This window comes from Gopherus evgoodei, chromosome 8, assembly GCF_007399415.2.
Source record: "Gopherus evgoodei ecotype Sinaloan lineage chromosome 8, rGopEvg1_v1.p, whole genome shotgun sequence".
Taxonomy (NCBI): Eukaryota; Metazoa; Chordata; order Testudines; family Testudinidae; genus Gopherus; species Gopherus evgoodei.
In genome coordinates, this window is record NC_044329.1 from 39,498,703 (window position 1) to 39,504,542 (window position 5,840).

The following is a 5,840-nucleotide window of genomic DNA, read 5'->3' on the forward strand; positions in this document are numbered from 1 at the left end:
CGGAACTGCTAGGATCCGCCCCCGCCTGCCGGCTCCGCCCCCGCCGGGCCCGGGTTCCTCCCAGGCGCCGGGCGTAGCTCTGCGGGCTCAGCCAGCGCCTCTGGGCCGTAGCGTATGGAGGGCAGTGATCCCAGGCGGGGGCTCGGCCCGGACCGGCGGCGAGGGGGTGCCGCCGAGCTTGGCACAGAGGGAGCCCTTGGCACAGACTAGCAGGGACGGGGCGCTGGGCTGCGCACAGAGGGAGGCCTGGGTACAGACCGGCAGGGAGGAGGCGCTGGACTGGGCAAAGAGGGAGCCCTGGGCACAGACTAGCAGGGAGGGGGCACTGGGCTGGGCACAGGCAGAGCCCTGGGCACAGACCAGCAGGGAGGGGATGCCAGCCAGAGATGGGTGCCCTGGAAATACTGCTTGGTGTTACTTTTACACCTGTGTCTGTTCTGCCTGGGGCTCTGTGCCCGTGGCTCTACTCTCCCTGTTGCAGTTCTCGGTGCCAAAGCAGCCCCAGGTCTCCCTGGGGCAGCTGCATGCCCAATATCCATGCAAGGTGCTCACGGCCCTGTCTGGTTGCCTGGCCCACTCCTGCCTCTGCCTGGCAGAACCCATCTGTTCTCTGTCCATCTCATCCCACTGGATCCCCCACACCAAGGGCTCTGGGGACCACCTGGTGGGACAGGCCTCTGCCTGGTTGGGAGGGATCTCATCTGGAAAATGTACAGTGGGGCCCCCAGCAACCCTTCCCTCCCCATCAAAGCCAGTTTGGCTACAACATGTGCTTGCCTGGAGCTAGAGCTCTGCCCCAGGTAAGCCCCTCACCCTGCCCTGGCCCAGAGGTGGGCACAGTGTGGGACTCAGACATACCTGAGTCCTGCAGGAGCTGGGCCCTTGGGGTGACTGGCTCTGGCTCTCTTCTGATGTTGTGATACTCCATAGAAAAGTGAGGGTTGGCACATCTGTGCCAATACAGTTACAAGGGAGGGGCAGCATGACCAACACAGAGGACATCCCTCCAATTGCGGGGTGGGTAAGAGCTGCAGCTCCTGGTGTGGTTCCAATTCCTGGGAGGCTCCTTGGGCCGGGAGTCTGGACAAAACTTTCTCAGTTAGCCTAATTTCCTGTGACTCAATATTGCCCAAGCCTCCCTGCCCCTTCCCTTTGCTCCACCTTCTCCCCACAAGGAGCTTCCTCGCTCCCAGGGATCTGACTGGGGATGGGGCTGAGGGTGCTTCATGGGACAGGGCAGTCTGGGGTTTGGAGAAGAGGTGTGTGGTACATAGAGACACCCAGATAAACCCTGGAGCAAGGGTTTTGTTTTGGTGGCAATTCTGAAAAATAGAAGAAAAATACTGGGTTCAGGTCCAGCTGAATCTGAACTGGTTTGGGATTGTTAGTGAATTGAAAAAGCCATTTTGGGTCTGTTCCAGAGCGGGGATGTCCTGGGGGGCACTGGGCACGAGGAGCTATTGGTAAGCCTGGCCCTGGGGGAGAGGGTTGGGGAGCAGGGCAGTTCTCAGTCCTGGGACTGAAACATTCCAAGCCCACAGTCGGGGAGTTTTGGGGGACCTGTCACTGAGGCATGTCCAGGGCTGGGAGGCTCCTTGCCAGCTTTGAAGAGTAGTTGTGGCTCACTCGCTCCATGCAGCACCCATGGCCTGAGTGCTGTTTCTGCCTGTCCCTGCTCCATACACAGTTACAAGGCCTGGGAACCCTGGCTGAGCTGGGCTGTGTCAGCCCCTAGCATTGTGCCCTCACCTGCTGCTCCAGTGTAATCTGGCCCATAGTGCTGAGCTACACAGGTCAGTGACTAGTAGTGAGTATTAGTTAAATCCCCAGCATTTTCTGCTGTTACTTTAAACCAGGGGTGGGCAAACTACGGCCCGCAGAACCGTCCTGCCCAGCCCCTGACCCAGAAGGCTAGCCCCTGACCCCTCCTCTGCTGTCCCTCCTCCCCTACAGCCTCAGCTCGCTTGCTCTGCTGCTGGTACAATGCTCTGGGCAATGGGGTTGTGAGCTCCTGGGGCAGCACAGCTGCAGAGCCCAGCCTGACTCGGTCTCTGTGATGTGTGGTGGCGGAGATGGTGGCAGCGGCGAGGCCTAGCTGGGTGGCACTGGTGCTCCAGACAGCGTGGTAAGGGGGCACAGAGCAGGAGAGGTTGGATAGAGGACAGAGGAGTTCGGGATGGTGGTCAGAGGGTGTGGGTGTGGATAGGGGTTGGGGCAGTTGGGGGGGGAATAGGGGGTTTAATGGGGGCAGGGGTCCCGAGGGGGCAGTCAGGAAGGAACGGGTTGGATGGGGCGGCAGGAGGCAGTCAGGGACAGGAGTTCCAGGGGTAGTCAGGGGACAGGGAGAAGGGGTGGTTGGATAGGGCAGGGGTTCCGGGGGGGCCCTCAGGAATGAGAGGAGGGGTTGGATGGGGTGGTGGGAGTCTGGGGGTGGTCAGGGGACAGGGAATGGGTGTGTCTGTATGGGGCAGGGGTCCCAGTGTGGAGCCGTCAGGGAACATGGGGTTGGATGGGGCAGGAGTCCAGGGGCAAATAGCAGGTGGGAGCTGGGCGACAATCCCCTCCTGTAATTGGCCCTCCATACAATTTCTGAAACCCACTGTGGCCCTCAGGGCAAAAAGTTTGCCTGCCCCTGCTTTAAACCAATCCATGGGTCAACACTGCTCTTCCCACTGTGCTCTAGTGACCTCAGCACTCAGGCACTTCCAGGCTCTTCTCACCTAAACAAGGTCAGAACTTTGTAGCTGGGCAAATCCCACTTCTGACTCCTAGCCCAGAAACATAGCCTGATTTATCATCTCAATTCATCCGAGACTAGCTAGTCTCCCTGCAGGGGCAGGTTTTGGCTGCTTCTCTGGCTGGGCAAACAGGGATTTGCAGTTAGCTCTAGCATTAGAACTGTTTTGTAACATTAACCATGATGATCACACCCAGCATGTCAGCAGACATGCTAGGACCTGATCCTGTAGTCAGATCCAGAGTGGTGAGCCAAATGGGGCTCTCAAGGACACAGGTAGGGCTCCCAACTCTGAGGTGCAAAATATGGGCCGCATGGGCTGATCCTGAGCCTATAACACTGGCCAGCTGGCAGTGGGCACTGAGCACCCATCCAGTTTTCCTGGGACAGCTATCTCAAAAAATGGATGCTCCTGAGAAAACCTGGACAGGGGGCAGCCCTACTGTGGTGTCCTGCTGCACAGATCTGACCAGGCCTGAGTGAGTTTATTGGTGGTTTAAATGACAGAGGCTGGGGCCCCCTGCTCCAGGCTCATTATCAGTCTTGCCCCAGGCCTAGCCTGACCTCCAGGAAAAGGTGTCATGAGGCTTCAGTGCTTCTGAGCTCTGCCATGTTCTCTACCCCAGGCCAATTCTCTGAAGCCTGGTGCTAGCTCTGATGTTGCTAGGCCTGGTTCCTGCAGTGTTCCTGCGGCGCCCTGTTCCACCAGCACAGCTCTTCGGAACACTCTGAAAATAGAATTGGTTGAATAATGCAGAAAATTCCTGAATAATTTATTCACGGAATAACAGTAGTATTCACCAGCTCCATTATTCAGCCAGCTGCAGAGGGCTAGAACCTGGCTCAGGGCTTTTTGCTGTTCAGAAGGCTCCACGCTGCAGGAACGCTGAACTTCCCCGTCTGCCCCAGTCCTGCTGGGAGGCAGCAGGATTTCTGCTCTCTTTGCTTGTGCTTTATTGGTGTAAGTGGCTGCAGGCGAGAGAGGCCCTGTGCAACAGTGCAGCAGCCTGGGCTGTTAGTTATGGCTTGGAATATGGGAGTGAGATAGGAGCCACAGTGCACGGTCACCCCTGCTGGCCTTTCTCTAGGGGACCGACAAAGAGTGCACAGGGAGTTGGGCCAGTGGCTCCTTCTCCCTTCTTCCCATTGCTCGTTCACCCTGCCCCCAGTATCTCACTGCAGGAAGCTGCCTGATTGGCTGGCCAGAGAAGGATGGGCAAGAGAAGGGAGTCATGGCCAAATTTTTCAAAGTGCTCAGCCCCCAGTGGAGCATGAGAGCCACAGGGGCTGCTGGTGGCTGTGCTGCTTTGACAACCAGCTGCTAAGACGGTGCCTGCACTGGCCAGCTCAGGAGAAAGCTAAAGGCAGCAGGAGGTGGGTGGGGGCTGGAGAGCAGACCAGGAAGCTGCATGTAGAGGTGGGCTGTAGTGGCTGCAAGATTCACACACAGTGCTGCAGCTTGGCCCTACTCTATTGGCTCCTCTCCGTGCATCACTAGTACATCCAGCAATGGGGCAAGTGGAGATGAGTTGGTCCATCCCTGCACCATGGTGCTGGGGTGGGATGCCGGAGGGGAGTTCCCCTTGCAGCAGCTGCTGCAGCTAAAGCAATGATGGGTGCTCCCACGCCGCAGTAGTGGCCTGAGTGAGTGGCAGCTGGCTTGGTGCAAGCCTCAGTGAGAGCTGGACATCTTAGCAAGCAGCCACAGCATTTCTGGGAGCCTGCAACACGCTTTCCTACCCTGCCATGTGCCCGATCTCTGCCCAGCCTAGTCATTCCACAATTCACAGCTCTCTGGGAATCACCCATCTGTCACTGTGTTGCTCGACCTTACAGTGTGTGCACCTTGGGGAAAAGTCCTCCCGGGTGTAAAGGAGAGCGAGGAGTTTCCAGAGGCTTCCCCTTGGAAGAGGACCCGGTTCTCTATGAAATACTCCAGATGTCTAGAGTAATTTCTACAGGCCCCTGTTAAATGGCTAGAGAACCCAGTGGTTTAATCCTTATTCCAATCTGTTGGTCTGTCCCACAAGGGCACGGGGTGGGGAGGAAAATCCGGACCCCCTGTCTGGTTGCCATTACGCCGCCCTGGCTGTATGCCCCCAGAGACATGCTGTGGCTGGGAGCGTTTTAGGCCTGCTGTCAGCCCCTCATGTGTGAGCGCCTGCCCTGGGCGTTCAAATGCAGAATCACAGAGACCAGGGCCATCTCCAGCTTTTTTGCCACCCCAAGTGGTGAAGAAAAAAAAAAACCTGATTGAGCTGCTGCCGAAGATGAAGAGAGTGAGTGAAGGACCTGCCACCAAAGATCTGGATGTGCCGCCCCTTTCTATTGGCCACCCCAGGCACCTGCTTCCTTCACCTGCAAGGAAAGAGGAAGAGAAAGCGACAGAAAAGGAACCAGAGGGAGACGTCTAGTGCCTGTGTCATCACTGTGACTTTCCCTCAGAGTCTGTCCCGTCATCCAGAACTCTACAGAGCCTGGCAAGGCACCATGCATGTGCTCACTCGCCGCTCCGGTTCAGAGGAAGCCAAGCCCGCCTGAGCTGCAAACATGATGTCCCTGCAGTCTGGGCCATGCTCTGCAGCTCTCTGCACTTCACTCCTGCTCACCTGCATCTGGCTGGGCTGGGCTGAGCAATGCACCACAGGTAAGCGTCCTGTGAGGCTCCTTTGATCCACACAGTGAGGAGGTTTGCCCTCCCCCTCAAGCCATCCCAGCGCACATGGGGGTCTCCCCTCTTGGGCTCACTGCAGCAAGGGGCAGAGAGCAATTCCGGGGGGTACTCTCTCAGCCCTGGCTGGGGAGAATTGGACATGCTGCTCCTAAGGCTGCATAAGGCAAATGGGTTCTTTCTTCTCCCTGCCTAGGTGCCGAGCTGCCTGGCGAGTGAGGCCAAGGCCCCATGGGGTGATGGAATTCTCACCCATAGCCCAGGGCTCGTAGTGCATTTGGACTGAGTCCTCCTGTCCCCACTCTGACCAGCTGGCCCAGCCGCTGTTTGCTGTCAGGATGTCAGGGACCGGGCCCGTGAGCTCTGTTATCACTGAGGGCTGCTATTGCTGAGGCGGTGGAGCAGGGATGTGCCTGCCCGTCTGGAGCTGGG